This window comes from Castanea sativa, chromosome 4 (assembly GCF_040712315.1).
Source record: "Castanea sativa cultivar Marrone di Chiusa Pesio chromosome 4, ASM4071231v1".
Taxonomy (NCBI): domain Eukaryota; kingdom Viridiplantae; phylum Streptophyta; class Magnoliopsida; order Fagales; family Fagaceae; genus Castanea; species Castanea sativa.
Genome location: NC_134016.1, coordinates 49,135,450 through 49,154,171, shown reverse-complemented (window position 1 = coordinate 49,154,171; position 18,722 = coordinate 49,135,450). Strand labels below are relative to the sequence as shown.

General features: G+C 38.8%; 1 pseudogene; it reads left to right on the top strand.

The window, feature by feature from the left end:
- LOC142633067 (histone deacetylase 14, chloroplastic-like) overlaps positions 1-18,722 on the top strand; it is a 44,521-nt pseudogene that overhangs the window by 644 nt on the left and 25,155 nt on the right.

Genomic DNA, 18,722 nt, shown 5'->3' with positions numbered 1-18,722 from the left:
CTTCTCAGTGATTGGATTTCTTTAAATATGATCTTATAATGATATTTGGTATTTAACTGGTTACAACTTAATAGAGATTGGAGTGGATGTTACCCTTAGAATTAGAGAGGGATGAATTAACAGGTGAAGTAGATATGTAGTTCCAAGTTATTTTGGAAAGAAATTTAAGTTAATGGCGTGAAGCCAAGGTTAATAAAAAGTCTATAACTTCAACGAAAAATAAGTACTTCAGAAGAAGTCAGAAGAAGCCAATCTCTTTTTTCTGTGTGTGCATGCACATACTTTTGTTTTTTGGGAGTGGGGGAGGATGTTACTCTATTTTATTATGAAAGAGTTCAGGCATTATGAACCAAATTTATGTCCCATGATCTAGCTAAATACAGATTTGAGGTCCCCACTGGAAGCAGAAGAATAAACAGCACGTTGTTCATAAAAAGTTCCTTTGAAGTGTCAAATGTCAATGGCTTTTAACACGGTTACTATCTCAACCAATGCTGGTCTTTTGTTGGGGCTTTAACATGGTTCATAATTTCTGCTAGAGAGCTTGGGCAACAGTTGGGTATCTCTGGCCTAAAAATCTGCATTTTTAATTGTTGAATTTGTCAAGGATGTGCAATAATATGTGTCATGCAGAATAAAAGTATATGCCTAATAAACAACAGATGTAGTCAGAGTGGAGAATATAAGATTAGGATATGGTGACATATCACAGCAATATATCTCCCACAAGCAAATTCCAAAATTACACAATAAACATTTTCTATTATATGGATTATTTTCAAATGCCTGCATCATATTGACATAACTAGGCTAGGAATGTCTTGGATTTAGGAATTATGTGGGAAAATCAACTAAACGAAAACAAAAATACTAATAAAACTTGGTCAGAAAGTTTAAACACATTTTAAACAACATTACACACTTTTTCACCTACATATATATCAAAAACACTGAAACAACATAACTCAAATTACTCTCTCAAACACTCCCTAAACAACTTGCCAAAGATCTATGCGAGGGCTGATGTGTGCTTTTCCTAGAAGGGGGATGCAATCTTGAGTCTATCATACTTCGTGGCAGATTCATTCAATGATTTTCTCGGGGATTAGAGTTTGGCGTCTAAGTATGACAACCCTATTTTGTATGAGACACCATTTGCCAAGGTTAAGCAAGTGATTTGAAACACATACATTCCCTGTGAAAATGTACAAACCTGTGTTATATGTATTAGTAAGTTTAATGTTGTTCACCTGATTCCATGTATATTTGGAAGGTGTCTATGAGTCTATATGCCTAACTCCTATAGAAATGTCTCACTTCAATGCTAACTTGGTATACGAGTATTGGGGGGAAAAATCCCTTATAGTATGGTTAAGAATTTATGAGTTGAAGTATATTGTCCTTTATGTAATACTTTTAAAGTCTATATTTTGTGACATCTATCTCTCTTTTTTCCTTTTTATTACAATTTTGTGACCATCAATCTATATTGCTTGTACTTTGGAGTGTTTATTGGTTGAGCCAAAATGGGCTTCTACCATTTTCTCACAGAATTTTCAGCAAAATGCCCCATGTTTGAAACTAATTAGGAAAATGCCCCTATTTTGAAACTCAATTTTCTAAAAATCGAGTTTCAAATATATAACTCGATTTTTGGAACATCAAGTTATAGCGAATGTGGACTAGCTAGAAGCTAAAATGTATAATTATTGTTATACTCTTGTTGAGCCAACTCATCCGCCACATCATTATTTTTTTTCTTATATATTTTTCACCTTTAATTTTGTTGCTACACTCTTGTTGGCTTTACAAATTTGTCTTAGACGATTTTAACTTTACATATTCATCTACTATAATTTTGATACTATAACTAAATAATAAATCAATGAAAAATGAAAACATAGTAATGAATGACGTTTGTTGTTGACCTAATTTGGGAAAAAATTATATTATAATGTCATATTTTGAACTATTTCTGGTTTGTGTAAAATTTGCAGTAATTGATGGATGATAAACATACGACGAATAGAAAAGTAAAAGGAAAGAAAAGATAACCGTTTTACTTTTGTGTGTTTGAAAAGGGAATAGAAAAATTGGAAGAATATAGAAAATTAATAGGGTAAATTACAAAAACTTTTGGGGAATGTTACTCCACCCCAAAAGTTCAAGAGAATGACACTTTCCCTTGAGATTTGGTGAAAATTAACATATTAATCATTTCGTTAATAACAATAATAGAATATTTCAAAATTTTAAAAAGCTGGAAAAGTATGTGTGATATTATAAGACTTGAGATTTGGTGAAAATTAACATATTAATCATTTTGTTAATAACATTAACAGAATATTTCAAAATTTTGAAAAGTTGGTAAAGTATGTGTGATATTATAAGAATGGTAAAGGGATCGAAAGAAAGAATTACTAGATGTAGCTAGATCTATGTACTTGCTTGGAGTTGCTGTTGGAAGTGCTTTTTCTTTTTTAGAAGTTTGATAAGAAAGAACAATAATATTTTTTTATTTTTATTTATTTTTTTATGGACTGTGTAAAGAAACTACCTCATCATGGTCTTCATAAATGTAGTCCATTTGTAGTGTGGTGAAGGCCCAACAGATAGATACTGAAAATTCGAATCAAACGCTTAAGTATTCCAGCTTATGCCAAAGCTAAGTACAATAAATCAAATTCAAAGGGAGAGCTTTGGGCTCTAACCACTAAAAACAAAAGAAAAAACTAATGTCACGTTACTATTACTGGTTGGAGCCCAAGGCTTCCAACATGTTGGGAGCATCTTTTCCCAAGAAAGGGGGTGCAATCAAAGCTAAGATATAAATATTGTCTAGGTTGCACATTCATATGGCTGAGTTCAATTTTTTTTTTTTTAATTCAACTCTCTTATTTGTAGGAAATGATGAGAGAAATTTCACAAGATTACCAAAAATATTCCGAGTCAAAATGTCAAATGCCTCACATGATGTTACTACTCAACCACTCTCTCTATCAGGGGGCACAAACTTCTTTTATACTTCAAAAGACCTGTTAACAAGTCTTTTGAACCATAAAAGAAGTCTACTAGCATTAAATTGACTCCATGGCAAAGCTGGATTAGCCATATTGGAAAAACCTTTTTTTCTTTTTTTGGTAAGTAGAAAAAACCCACTTATGCTAACACTAATACCATTGAGCCATTTCTTCCTTTTCACTCTCGCAATCTAACCTTTCTTCACTGCCCCAATTTATTTATTTATTAAAAGCAATGAATAAAAAGAACATCCATGTCTTTTTAATTTTTAAAATAAATAAATTTTCTTGAAAATTCGGAACTCGTCAAATAAAATTTGCAATTTCATCATTCAATTGAAATGTATGAGAGCTGCTTAATAAGAAATATCCTTCAAGAAAATTCCAAATCCCGGTTGTCAAGGTGATCAATCCTATGCTAATAAATTGTTTCATCTTGTTTAGGCATTCTGTGAATAACTTCCTACATCAGCATGTTTAGGGTGATAAGTTCTACAATCTTCACTCCTTTTCAATTATCTCTTTCTATCTAAACATAGGGTAAAAATGAAACAAACCATGAAGCTCTAATAGGTCCAAACTTGAATAAAAAAAAAAAATCACATATAATTACATCTTTATTCTCTGTAGAATCTGAATCAAATAGCTGACAGTTAATAATAATAATAATAATAATAATAATAATAATAATAATAATACAGTATTAACAGATAGGTATCTTTGATGGATATGGACGTTGTAGGAGTCTAAACAACAATTTTTCAGATATAATAGAAGGATTAAATCTGTTGCACACAAAATGTTTTACACAACCCAAAAAACAACTCAAATCATGATTTCAAGTAATGATTTCTGCATGAAAATCATGATTTCGATTGCTTTTGGGGTTGTGTAAAATAGTTTTTGTGCAATAAAAAACAAGACATGGTGCAACAGGATATATTGTATAGATGTTCTTTGTTGGAAATAAATCAATCCGGTGTGTAAGTGACCAACATCTTAATAAAAAAATAGTTTCAGTGTAGACATGAATTAAGGATATGGCTGGTACATTCAATGTGGAAATAGGCAAAAAGCAAATTGACAAACAGAGCGGAATAATAAAAGAATCTTTCTGAGTGTCACACACGATGGAAAATTATAATGCCCCAAAGTCCAAAGTCCAAGTTCATCCAATGTGGAAAACCGGGAAAAGGCAAAGTGTGAAACCGGGCTGGAAAAAAAAAAAATTATTTGAAGTGTCAAACACGGTGGAAATAATTATCTGGTCCAACAGCCAATGTGTATCACTCTTTCACTGGCTGTTTGGACCACTTCCACTACCACGTTAGCCATAGAAAATGGAAACTAACTATCCCACTATCCAACTCGTCATGCTGACATATGAATAGGGATATATTGGTGATTGCCATTTGTTGATGTGTGTGTATGAATTTTTATAAAATATTTTATTTCAATTTTTATATTTTTTTTTTATCATTTGATTGTTGTATTGCCCATTGATAATTATTTTCAAATTTATCAAATCATTTAAAAAAAATGTGCATCTCACTTCAATCAAGTGCGTGCTTTGAGCCTAAGCTCTTGGAGGCCCTTGCGCTTAAGTGCATCCGGTGCTCTTACTCTCTCTCTCTCAAAAGAATTTGTTAAGTATGATGGTCATGTATTGGATCTATTAGCCATTTTACAATTCACGAGGAGAACATACTACACTTTAGTGTCCAATATTAAGGGGGTGTTTGGCAAGCAAGTTTAAACATATTTTCACACATTTTAAACAACATTACACACACTTTCACACACTTTTTTACCCACATCTATAGCAAAAACACTCAAACTACTCTCTCAAACACCCCCTAAACAACTTGCCAAAGATCTATGCCAGGGTTGATGTGTGTTTTTCCTAGAATGGGGATGCAATCTCGAGTCTGTCATACTTAGTGGCAGATTCATTCAATGCTTTTCTTGGGGATTAAAGTTTGGCATCTAAGTATGACAACTCTCCCATTTTGTATGAGACACCATTTGCCAAGGTTAAGCAAGTGATTTAGAGGGTGAAACACATACATTCCCTGTGAAAGTGTACAAACCTGTGTTATATGTATTAGTAAGTTTAATGTCTCACTTCAATGCTAACTTGGTATACGAGTATTGGGGGGGAAAATCCCTTATAGTATGGTTAAGAATTTATGAGTTGAAGTATATTGTCTTATATGTAATACTTTCAAAGTTTGCATTTTGTGACATCTATCTCTCTTTTTTCTTTTTTATTACAATTTTGTGACCATTAATCTATATTGCTTGTACTTTGGAGTGTTTATTGGTTGGGCCAAAATGGGCTTCTACCCATTTTCTCACAAACTTTTCAGCAAAATGCCCCATGTTTGAAACTAATTTAAGAAATGCCCCTATTTTGAAACTCAATTTTCTAAAAATCGAGTTTCAAATATATAACTCGATTTTTGGAACATCAAGTTATAGCGAATGTGGACTAGCTAGAAGCTAGAAGCTAAAATGTATTTATTGTTACTATACTCTTGTTGAGCCAACTCATCCGCCACATCATTATTTTTTTTCTTATATATTTTTCACCTTTAATTTTGTTGCTACACTCTTGTTGGCTTTACAAATTTGTCTTAGACGATTTTAACTTTACATATTCATCTACTATAATTTTGATGCTATAACTAAATAATAAATCAATGAAAAATTAAAACATAGTAATGAATGACGTTTGTTGTTGACTTGATTTGGGAAAAAATTATATTATAATATGTCATGTTTTGAACTATTTCTGGTTTGTGAAAATTTTGCAGTAATTGATGGATGATAAACATACGAAGAACAGAAAAGTAAAAGACAAGAAAAGATAATCATTTTACTTTTGTGTGTTTGAAAAGGGAATAGAAAAATTGGAAGAATATAGAAAATTATAGGGTAAATTACAAAAACTTTTGGGGAATGTTACTCCACTCCAAAAGTTCAAGAGAATGACACTTTCCCTTGAGATTTGGTGAAAATTAACATATTAATCATTGGGTTAATAACAATAAGAGAATATTTCAAAATTTTGAAAAGCTGGTAAAGTATGTGTGATATTATAAGACTTGAGATTTGGTGAAAATTAACATATTAATCATTTCGTTTATAACAATAACTGAATATTTCAAAAATTTGAAAAGCTGGTAAAGTATGTGTGATATTGTAAGAATTGTAAAGGGATCAAAAGAGAGAATTACTAGAGGTAGCTAGATCTATGTACTTGCTTGGAGTTGCTGTTGGAAGTGCTTTTTCTTTTTTAGAAGTTTGATGAGAAAGAACAATAATATATATTGTTCCAGAAGGATGAGGAAGGAAACCCCATCATCAATGAAATAGAACAAGGAATTCCTGACGGTGTCAATACCCTGATTTATACAATCATGAAACACTTCATAGGAAAACCCAGCAATCATCCAGCAGCATCCAAGGCCTCCTCCAGCCTATTTAAGGAAGCCATTCCTCCATTCTGAGGCAGGTCCAATTTTAGGAGAAACTTCAGCAACTCCAAAATTCCCTCCTCTTCCAGCCAAGAGTTCAGCTTTGCCTCCTCTTTACAACCCTTAGCATTGTAAACAGATGGCACTATTTCATATTTGTAATATCATGGCCTCAGTCGGCCTGTGGTTGCATTGGGTCCTTCTATGGTCCAGGCTCGGGTAAGGACACAAAACTGCTTGTGCTGGCCAAAATACCTTTCGAAGTATAAGAAAAAGGGGACATTACGGGATATTTCCCTCATGAATGCCGTCCATGCTTCAAATACTTTTTCTTTTTGATCTCTGGTATAATTGGCTTTGTAGGCTTCTCTTTTAGTCCTGTTTTCCTCAGAACTAAACTCCTTTCCTAATTCTTCTAGGTCAGGAACGAATTCTTTGTTTAACACTAAGATATTTAGAGATTCCTCTTGCTGATCTGGAGGCTGTTCCATATCAGTTCCAGATGGGGATGGGGGGGATTGTTCATGATCGTCATCCTCATTGACAATCGAATCCTGTTTGGCTGTGTAGCAAGGTGTGGTGAGTTGGGAATTGGTTCTAACTCCCTGAAGCCGAACACCTAAATCTCTTCTCGGACCTAGGAAAAGGTGATCCTAAAGGTCCGGTTGAGCTACACTCGGGATGCGGATCTATCTCTAAGGTAGATAGGTGATCGCCTATGGGGCTGCTTGTAGATCGATTGGAGATCTAAACCGGGATGTGTCCAAAGGTTGCCTACACTCATAGTCTAGAGGAGTGCTAAGCCTAGATCCGTCGAAACTTAACCTAACCGTGCCATCGGCTAGTTGTTGGACAAATTCTAGATCCGGATTCTGGGTGGGTTTTGGATCCGTAGAGCATGATTTTCATTTTCTAACATCCAATTGGCTGGGAAAGTAATTTCGGACCATTTGAGGGTTACGGGAACCTTAACTTTGGCGCTAGGGTCGGTGGTCCGGATGAGGGTTGTCTCACCCTTTTGCCTCCGATCAAGTGCCCCAACATTCATGTTCGTTCTCATGCACTTGTAGTAAACTCTATATATCAAGGCGATCTGACTAGTTCCCTGTGTCATAAGGGTTCCATGGGTCTTGATATTGAGTGTGAGGGCTTTGATAACTGTCTTGTCATGGAGAAAGATGCCGAAATCGGGAAACAGTTAAAATGAATGGGTCCGTTACTAAGGCTGGTTTCTATGGTTCCTAGGAGGCCGTCATCAAATCCGACGTGACGAGCATCTCTAAGGGCCATGAGGATTGAGCCGTTCAAACCTCTTCTCGGTGAGTGGTTTCACTCCTATTTGGACTAATCCTATGTGAAGGAAGTTATGTCCTTTGTCTTTATGACTCGGATAGCCGAGGGTGATAACAAGTAGCACGTTTCGTACTCCTTGTTGATTCCATAGACTTGTTCTATGGTCTTGACATGGTAGTCCGTTCGAAAGCCGTTTTCAAAGACCATGAAGACTTATAGAATTGGTCATGGAAACTTTAGGGATATTCCAATCTGGTGCGGTGAGCGTGGATAACTATGGCGGCAGTGCCGACCAACTTGATTAAACAATAAACAGTAACTTACAATCCGACCGGGCCAAACTTGGCTCTGATACCAAAGGGGGGTAAATTACAGGCTAAGGCCGGTTGGGGCCATGTGCGGAAAATAAACATAAAGGCCGACTGAGGCCATGATATTACAAGTATAAAATAGTGCCATCTGTTTACAATGCTAAGGGTTGTAAAGAGGAGGCAAAGCTGAACTCTTGGCTGGAAGAGGAGGGAATTTTGGAGTTGCTGAAGTTTCTCCTAAAATTGGACCTGCCTCAGAATGGAGGAATGGCTTCCTTAAATAGGCTGGAGGAGGCCTTGGATGCTGCTGGATGATTGCTGAAAATCCGGAAGGTAAATTGCTTTTACTGAGGTGAAAGTTAATTCCACCGAAAGCAACAGTATCCCTTGATGATTGTGTCTGTGAACAGTAAAACTTTCACTGTTCATGCTACAGTGATTTGTCCCCTTGCTTTTCAGATTCGGTCACTGTTGAAATAGTAACCTGTCGGGGAATCTGCTGGGTGCGGGTACTGTTCATGATGCGGGTACTGTTCATATCAGTGGCTGGTGCTGATTTTGAATAGTAACCGAACTGGGTTTTTATCCTGAGTTGCTTTGTTAGGATATTCTCTAATCGCTGTCCAAGTTATACCCGCTGTAAGGGTCTTGGGAATCTTGGAATGGATCCAGTGGATCGTGGTTGACTGATCCTTCGAAGCGTTGGGAGAGACTCGTTCTTCGATTCTAGCTGTTGTGAGTGAGCTATTAGCTGCTGGGCTAATTCTTTCAACTCTTTGCTAGATTTTCCAGATATCTGGACAGAGTCTAGGCTAGACTGAGATCTTGTCCTGTGGGCAATGGGTTTCTGTCCGGGGGAGGATAATCCTTATAAACTCGATTGATGATTGGATTGATCCCGAGGCCGTCCCACCATTTGACCGAAAATTCCCGGTCCAAGAGGTTCTTGTTAATTGTATATTTCCACATGTTGATCCGGTGGACTTTGTACCTCGGGAGAAAATTAAGATTACCGGAAACCGGATCTGTGCTTAGAGGAGCCGCACCTTGAGTCAAAATACCTCAAAGCATCTTGTAGTGGTTACGGGAAGATCCGGGGGATGGATCCAAACATCTCCCACCATTTAAGGAACCGGAGGGGGTCCGGCTACCAAAATCTTTGTGAACATTAAGAACCATGAATGGTTGAATTTTTGGTTCTGGAAGAAGAGTACTTTTTCAAAAGCATCCATGTAGTCATAATAACCGTAATGGAGTATTGAGCCCGATGGAGATCCGTAGTTTTTGAGGATCCTTAACAAAGAAGGATGCCGTCCCCATTCTTTACTACTGATGAAACCGGTGATGATGAACTTGTGATAGAGGACTATTGGGGGTCCCCTTTCTTGTAGATGTTTTCTATTTGAGCGTACTTTTCCTGGGTGAGGATGCTCTTTATAGAACTGGATATTTTTCTCTGGATGTTTGGGTAAGAAATGCCAGTTTGGTGGCAAAACTTCCATGGCTAGGGCTAAGGGATCTGTTATATGAGCCAGGTGGGGTTCAATATAAGAGATATGCTGGGTAAAGGTCTTTTTGACATAAGAGGACTGTCCTTCTCTTTGGGTTGGATAGGAAGAAGGCCTCTGAGTTTGGATATGGCTGAAATGTTCTTCTATCTGATAAGGGTTGGTTGCTTTGGGTGCTGGGGAGGCTAAGGCTGAGCTGTAGCTGGTCTGGCCATATGGTGGCCTTTCATAATTTGGTTTTGGGATTGATGAAACCAAATAACGATTGGCAATACTTGATGGTGATGCAGGGGTATCTTGTTTGGGGTTTTTTGCTTGTGAAATTGGGACAATTTGGCTGGGGGTGATAGGTACAACTTTTTGTGAGCTCTGTGTTTGGCTAGTACTAACAAGGTTTTGCTGTTTGGACAATTTAGGGGGTTGGGGTGGTTTTTTCCCGGACATCTTGGCTGTGACTCTGCAAAAATTCACGGGTTAGGAAATCAGGGATACTGTTTTGGCTTCCTTCAATGAATTCTATATCAAAGTCAAAGATTGAAAGGATGGCTTGCCATCGTGCAAAAATCTGTTTTGATGCAATGTTTTGAACATCTTTTTCTAAAACGTGTTTTGCAGATTTACAATCAATCCTGATTAAAAACTTTTGATTTAAAAGATCACTTTGAAATTTTGAAATGCATAGTACTATGGATAGTATTTCTTTTTTAATAGTACTATAATTGATCTGAGTGGGAGTCCAAATTCCTGAATGGAAACAAACTATCTGTTCGGGGGTATTGGGATTAATACGCTCGGAGGAGGATACCACCATAACCTATGTTTGAGGCATCAGTCTGGACAATCTTGAATGAGTTGTCAGAAGGAATTCCTAAACAAGGAAGGGTTCTGACATATTGTTTGATATGCTGGACCACTATGGTATGAGCTGGAGTCCAAGGGGAAGGATTGGCTCGGAGTCTATCAAAAAGGAGTTTGCATTGTTGCCTGAGATTTTGATAGAAGTCTGAAATGTAATTGAGAGAGCCTAGAAATCTCTGAAGCTGGGTTTTATCTAGGATTTCATCTGGAAACTTATCAGCAAACTGGATAGCTCTGTCTATAGGCTTGATAACACCATGATGAATATCAAAACCTAAAAACCGGACTTTAGTTTGGAAAAGCTTGATCTTGGGGGCTGAAATGACAAGACCATTGAGCTTGATGGTATGGAGGAATGCTCTTAAGTGCTTCTGGTGTTGTTCTAAAGATTCTGAAAAAATGAGTACATCGTCAATGTACACAATGGCATGGCTGGAGAATGGATTAAAAATCTCATTCATGATATTTTGGAACTCAGAAGGTGCATTTTTTAGACCAAAGGGCATCACATTCCATTCATAATGACCAAAGGGTGTGGTAAAGGCTGTTTTATACCTATCGGGCTCTCTCGATTTGTATTTGCCAAAATCCACTCTTCATATCAAACTTGCTGAAGACAAGCGCTTTGCTAAGCCCGTTAACTAAGTCCTTTTTGTTGGGAATTGGGTACCTTACCCATTCTAAGACTTTGTTGAGGGGCTTGTAGTTGATAACTAACCTAGGGACACCTCTTTCTATCTCGGCATTTTTACGTACGTAAAAGGCCGGACAAGACCATGGTGATCTAGATTTCCCGATGATTCCTTTCTTAAGGAGGTCCTCTATTTCAGCTCTACAAGTATTCATGAGTTCTTGATTCATCTGGATAGGTCGAGCTTTGGTAGGGATATCTTTTTCATTGAAATCTTTGACATATGGGAGAGCTACCTCGTGTCTCTTTCTATGCCAAAAGCCGTGGGTAGATCGGAAGCGGACTTCTGCTTAAGTTTTTCCTCAAACTTTCTGATCTCTTCTTGGAGGGTTTTGCAAGTTAGTTGGTCCTCAACTTTCTTGTATCTTATTTCCTCCCGAAGGTACTTGAGATGTATGGACTTGGCACAAATCGGGTTTAACGTTTTGGAGACCGCATTGGCTTGGATGGTGCTAATATTTCTAGGCACAGTCCACCGATAAACCTAAACTTGATGGTTTGGCCAAAGGGTTGGGTAGTGATTCCTTTACTATCCACCGTGAAAGGGTAAAGGATGCAAAGGAAAGGATTTCCTAAAATGACCTTGTCCGTCATATTTTTGACAAGAACAAACTTGGTTTTGAAACACATGTTATCTTGGCAAACATGGGCTTTAGGAAGTTTGAATTCAATCTGCATTTTTCCGCCACTTGCGGATGTCAATCGTTCCCTAGATTTTTTGAAATACTTGGAGGGAATGATTCCTTCTTGAATGCAATTGAGATCGGCTTTGAATCAATTAAGGCTATGACTTCGAATTCAAAATCTTTGCTAATGACAATCCCGACTTTGGAATGCCATTTATGGAAGTTAATCCTTGTGGTAGTATCTAAGAATGGTTCTTTGCCGGGTTCTAGGATAAGATCACCCGTAGGGTTAACAGTTTGGTCATCTTCAATATCGAGGGATCCTCCTTGTTGCTTTGATAAGAAGTATTTCTCAAAGGTTGGATTCTCTGGAAGGCTCCAAGGTTTTGCTTTAGGGTTCTAATTTCCCTCATGGTTTCCTTGGTTTCATTTTGAAGGTCGTTGATATTAACTTCCTTCTTGGGCTGGGCAAACCTATTGTAGATTTGTTTTAAATCTACCTTGGGTTGTTGGTTACTTATTTTTCTCGTGAGAGGATTTGGTGCCACAATTTTTCATGAGATGGTCACGCTTACCGCAAGCATGACATTTTCCAAGCTTAGGAGGGACATGCTTCTTAGATCTTTTGTAAGCTTTGGAAATAAGTCGATGGGTTTTGCTGGTACGGTTTTCAAGCCTTTTCATTTTTAACCGTTTCCACTTGGCATCTAGAGGTTCATCTTCTCGTTTCGGAGGAACTGCTAGAGGTAGTATGGACTCTTAACACCTTAAGCCGTCTTATGGATCTTGGCGGAGAAACAGCCGGTTTCCTTGTAAGTTCTTCAAGTTTCAGGGCAACTATTTCTAAGGCTGACTTGTCCGTAGGATAACTGTAGTTGGTTGTGGGAGACTTGAGAAGAGCTTGCTTAAGAGTTGGTTTACTATCCGTATCCTTGACTCGAGTTGGGTTCATCTATGGTCCAAACTGCGAGTGAGGACACAAAGCTGCTTGTCTTTGGCCAAAATACCTTTCGAAGTATAAGAAAAATGGGAAATTACTGGATATTTCACTCATGAATGCCGTACATTCTTCAAATACTTATTCTTTTTGATCTATGGTATAATTGGCTTTGTAGTCTTCTCTTTTACTCCTGTTTTCCTCATAACGAAACACATTTCCTAATTGTTCTATTTCAGTAACGTATTCTTTGTTTAACACTAAGATATTTAGAGATTCCTCTTGCCGATCCGGAGGCCGTTCCATATCAGTTCCAGATGTGGATGGTGTTGATTGTTCATGATCGTCATCCTCATTGACAATCGAATCCTGTTTGGCTGTGTAGCAAGGTGTTGTGAGTTGGGAATTGGTTCTAACTCCCTGAAGCCGAACACCTAAATCTCTTCCTGGACCTAGGAAAAGGTGATCCTAAAGGTCCGGTTGAGCTACACTGGGATGCGAGATCTATCTCTAAGGTAGATAGGTGATCGCCTATGGGGCTGCTTGTAGATCGATTGGAGATCTAAACCGGGATGTGTCCAAAGGTTGCCTACACTCATAGTCTAGAGGAGTGCTAAGCCTAGATCTGTCGAAACTTAACCTAACCGTGCCATCGGCTAGTTGTTGGACAAATTCTAGATCTGGATTCTGGGCTGGGTTTTGGATCTGTAGAGCATGATTTTCATTTTCTAACATCCAATTGGCTGGGAAAGTAATTTCAGACCATTTGAGGGTTCTGGGAACCTTAACTTTGGCGCTAGGGTCAGTGGTCTGGATGAGGGTTGTCTCACCCTTCTGCCTCCGATCAAGTGCCCCAACATTCATGTTCGTTCTCATGCACTTGTAGTAAACTCTATATATCAAGGCGATCTGACTAGTTCCCTGTGTCATAAGGGTTCCATGGGTCTTGATATTGAGTGTGAGGGCTTTGATAACTGTACTGTCATGGAGAAAGATGCTGAAATCTGGGAAACAGTTAAAATGAATGGGTCCGTTACTAAGACTGGTTTCTATGGTTCCTAGGAGGCTGTCATCAAATCTGACGTGACGAGCATCTCTAAGGGCCATGAGGATTGAGCTGTTCAAACCTCTTCTGGTGAGTGGTTTCACTCCTATTTGGACTAATCCTATGTGAAGGAAGTTATGTCCTTTGTCTTTATGACTCTGGATAGCTGAGGGTGATAACAAGTAGCACGTTTCGTACTCCTTGTTGATTCCATAGACTTGTTCTATGGTCTTGACATGGTAGTCTGTTCTGAAAGCTGTTTTCAAAGACCATGAAGACTTATAGAATTGGCTGGTGGAAACTTTAGGGATATTCCAATCTGGTGCGGTGAGCGTGGATAACTATGGCGGCAGTGCCGACCAACTTGATTAAACAATAAACAGTAACTTACAATCCGACCGGGCCAAACTTGGCTCTGATACCATAAGGGGGTAAGTTACAGGCTAAGGCCGGTTGGGGCCATGTGCGGAAAATAAACATAAAGGCCGACTGAGGCCATGATATTACAAATATGAAATAGTGCCATCTGTTTACAATGCTAAGGGTTGTAAAGAGGAGGCAAAGCTGAACTCTTGGCTGGAAGAGGAGGGTATCTGGGAGTTGCGGAAGTTTCTGCTAAAATTGGCCCTGCCTCAGAATGGAGGAATGGCTTCCTTAAATAGGCTGGAGGAGGCCTTGGATGCTGCTGGATGATTGCTGAAAATCCGGAAGGTAAATTGCTTTTGCGAGGTGAAAGTTAATTCCACCGAAAGCAACGGTATCCCTTGATGATTGTGTACGTGAACGATAAAACTTTCACTTGTTCATGCTACGGTGATTTGTCCCCTTGCTTTTCGGATTCGGTCATTGTTGAAATAGTAACTGTCGGGGAATCCGCCGGGTGCGGGTACTTGTTCATGATGCGGGTATTGTTCATATCGATTGGTAGTGCTGATTTTGAATAGAAACCGAACTCGGGTTTTTATCCCGAGTTGCTTTGTTAGGATATTCTCTAATCGCCGTCCAAGTTATACCCGCCTTGTAAGGGTCTTGGGAATCTTGGAATGGATCCGGTGGATCGTGGTTGGTGATCCTTCAGAAGCAGTGGGAGAGACCTGTTCTTCTGATTCTAGCTGTTGTGAGTGAGCTATTAGCTGCTGGGCTAATTCTTTCAACTCTTTGCTAGATTTTCCAGATATCTGGACAGAGTCTAGGCTAGACTGAGATCTTGTCCTGTGGGCAATGGGTTTCTGTACTGGGGGAGGATAATCCTTATAAACCTGATTGATGATTGGATTGATCCTGAGGCTGTCCCACCATTTGACTGAAAATTCCCGGTCCAAGAGGTTGCTGTTAATTGTATATTTCCACATGCTGATCCAGTGGACTTTGTACCTCTGGGAGAAAATTAAGATTACTGGAAACTGGGATCTGTGCTTAGAGGAGCTGCACCTTGAGTCAAAATACCTCAAAGCATCTTGTAGTGGTTCTGGGAAGATCTGGGGGATGGATCCAAACATCTCCCACCATTTAAGGAACCAGGAGGGGGTCTGGCTACCAAAATCTTTGCTGAACATTAAGAACCATGAATGGTTGAATTTTTGGTTCTGGAAGAAGAGTACTTTTTCAAAAGCATCCATGTAGTCATAATAACTGTAATGGAGTATTGAGCCTGATGGAGATCTGTAGTTTTTGAGGATCCTTAACAAAGAAGGATGCTGTCCCCATTCTTTACTACTGATGAAACCGGTGATGATGAACTTGTGATAGAGGACTATTGGGGGGTCCCCTTTGCTGTAGATGTTTTCTATTTGAGCAGACTTTTCCTGGGTGAGGATGCTCTTTATAGAACTGGATATTTTTCTCTGGATGTTTGGGTAAGAAATGCCAGTTTGGTGGCAAAACTTCCATGGCTAGGGCTAAGGGATCTGTTATATGAGCCAGGTGGGGTTCAATATAAGAGATATGCTGGGTAAAGGTCTTTTTGACATAAGAGGACTGTCCTTCTCTTTGGGTTGGATAGGAAGAAGGCCTCTGAGTTTGGATATGGCTGAAATGTTCTTCTATCTGATAAGGGTTGGTTGCTTTGGGTCTTTGGGGAGGCTAAGGCCGAGCTGGTAGCTGGTCCGGCCATATGGTGGCCTTTCATAATTTGGTTTTGGGATTGATGAAACCAAATAACGATTGGCAATACTTGATGGTGATGCGGGGGTATCTTGTTTGGGGTTTTTTGCTTGTGAAATTGGGACAATTTGGTGGGGGTGATAGGTACAACTTTTTGTGAGCTCTGTGTTTGGCTAGTACTAACAAGGTTTCTTCATTTGGACAATTTAGGGGGTTGGGGTGGTTTTTCCCGGACATCTTGGTTGTGACTCGCAAAAATTCACGGGTTAGGAAATCGGGGATACCGTTTTGGCTTCCTTCAATGAATTCTATATCAAAGTCAAAGATTGAAAGGATGGCTTGCCATCGTGCAAAAATCTGTTTTGATGCAATGTTTTGAACATCTTTTTCTAAAACGTGTTTTGCAGATTTACAATCAATCCTGATTAAAAACTTTTGATTTAAAAGATCACTTTGAAATTTTGAAATGCATAGTACTATGGATAGTATTTCTTTTTTAATAGTACTATAATTGATCTGAGTGGGAGTCCAAATTCCTGAATGGAAACAAACTATCTGTTCAGGGGTATTGGGATTAATACGCTGGAGGAGGATACCACCATAACCTATGTTTGAGGCATCAGTCTGGACAATCTTGAATGAGTTGTCAGAAGGAATTCCTAAACAAGGAAGGGTTCTGACATATTGTTTGATATGCTGGACCACTATGGTATGAGCTGGAGTCCAAGGGGAAGGATTGGCTCGGAGTCTATCAAAAAGGAGTTTGCATTGTTGCCTGAGATTTTGATAGAAGTCTGAAATGTAATTGAGAGAGCCTAGAAATCTCTGAAGCTGGGTTTTATCTAGGATTTCATCTGGAAACTTATCAGCAAACTGGATAGCTCTGTCTATAGGCTTGATAACACCATGATGAATATCAAAACCTAAAAACCGGACTTTAGTTTGGAAAAGCTTGATCTTGGGGGCTGAAATGACAAGACCATTGAGCTTGATGGTATGGAGGAATGCTCTTAAGTGCTTCTGGTGTTGTTCTAAAGATTCTGAAAAAATGAGTACATCGTCAATGTACACAATGGCATGGCTGGAGAATGGATTAAAAATCTCATTCATGATATTTTGGAACTCAGAAGGTGCATTTTTTAGACCAAAGGGCATCACATTCCATTCATAATGACCAAAGGGTGTGGTAAAGGCTGTTTTATACCTATCAGGCTCTCTGATTTGTATTTGCCAAAATCCACTCTTCATATCAAACTTGCTGAAGACAACTGCTTTGCTAAGCCTGTTAACTAAGTCCTTTTTGTTGGGAATTGGGTACCTTACCCATTCTAAGACTTTGTTGAGGGGCTTGTAGTTGATAGGATCGAAAACAAAGTTATCCTCCAACCAGGAAGCTCTAGTAAGCCGATCCAAACCTTAGAAAAGCCCTTAGTCAAGTTACCCACAACCAGACACACCAGCCTTAGTTATCCTAAGGATAAGACAGCCTTAGAGATAGTGGCCCAAAAGCTAGAAGAACTAGTTAAGAAGGAACCAGCCACCCCTTCATCAATGAATGTTCTAGATATCCAATCAGCCTCTAGCAGTTCTAGCCAAACCTCTGACCAAGAGATGGAACAATTAGAAAACCAGTTTCAGGATTTAGATGTAAAACGGCTTTACCATCCCGATCCAACTAGCTCACCCAAGAATTGGTATCCGAGATCTTCACCCCCTGACCTCCGGTATGAGGAAAGAAATGTTAGCAACCAATTCTCAGTATCTTCTGGTAGACTCTATGAATGGAACATAGATGGTTTATCAGAACAGGAAATCCTAAACAAAATCCAGCATATGACTATGGTAGCCAACAACTACCTGGACGAAGGCCGTCCCCATAAAGAAGTCATTGAAATGATGGCATTAGGATTTACAGGCAAACTCCAGCAATGGTGGAACAATTGCCTTACTGAAGTGTCTAAAGAAGACATCAAGTACGCCATCCAGAAGGATGAGGAAGGAAACCCCATCATCAATGAAATAGAACAAGGAATTCCTGACGGTGTCAATACCCTGATTTATACAATCATGAAACACTTCATAGGAAAACCCAGCAATATCACAGCTAGGATTTATGAGCAGCTGAGCAACCTTAGGTGTAAAACCCTAGGAGATTACAAGTGGTATGAAGACGTTTTTACCACCAGAGTCATGCACAGAAGAGATTGTAATTCTCCATTTTGGAAGGAGAAATTTATTAATGGTTTACCAACCCTCTTCAGTCAAAAGGTTAAAGAAACCCTTTGCAGCCCCTTAGGTGTCATAGATTATGATAACCTAACCTATGGAGACATCTCTAGCACTATTAGAAGTGAAGGAATGAAGATGTGCAGAGACCTCAAAATCCAAAGCCATATCAACAAGAATAAGGCCAAGTACGAAATAGGACATTTCTGTACTCAGTATGGCTTACCTTCTGTCAAACCTTCCAAGAGGAAATCCAAGCACAAAGGAAAGGAATCCTTTGAGAAATCCTATAGGAAGAAAGCAACCAAGTATTATAGAAAACAAAAGCACAAGACTGATGATTTCTATAAGAAAGGAAAATCCAAGGAACCTATTCCACAAGCATCAGGCAGATGCTATAACTGTGGAAAGAAAGGTCATTTCAAGAATGAGTGTAGAGCTAAAGCCAAATCCCTTATCAATGCCCTCATTATTGACCAACCCAGAAAAGATGAGATCTTCAAGTTACTAGAACTTGACCGCTCTGACAGCGAGTCTTTTAGCAGTGCTAGTAACAGTGAGCTCAAGCAATTATACAGGTCATCCTCTGATTCCTCTAGTACCGATACCTCTAGTGGCCCGGATG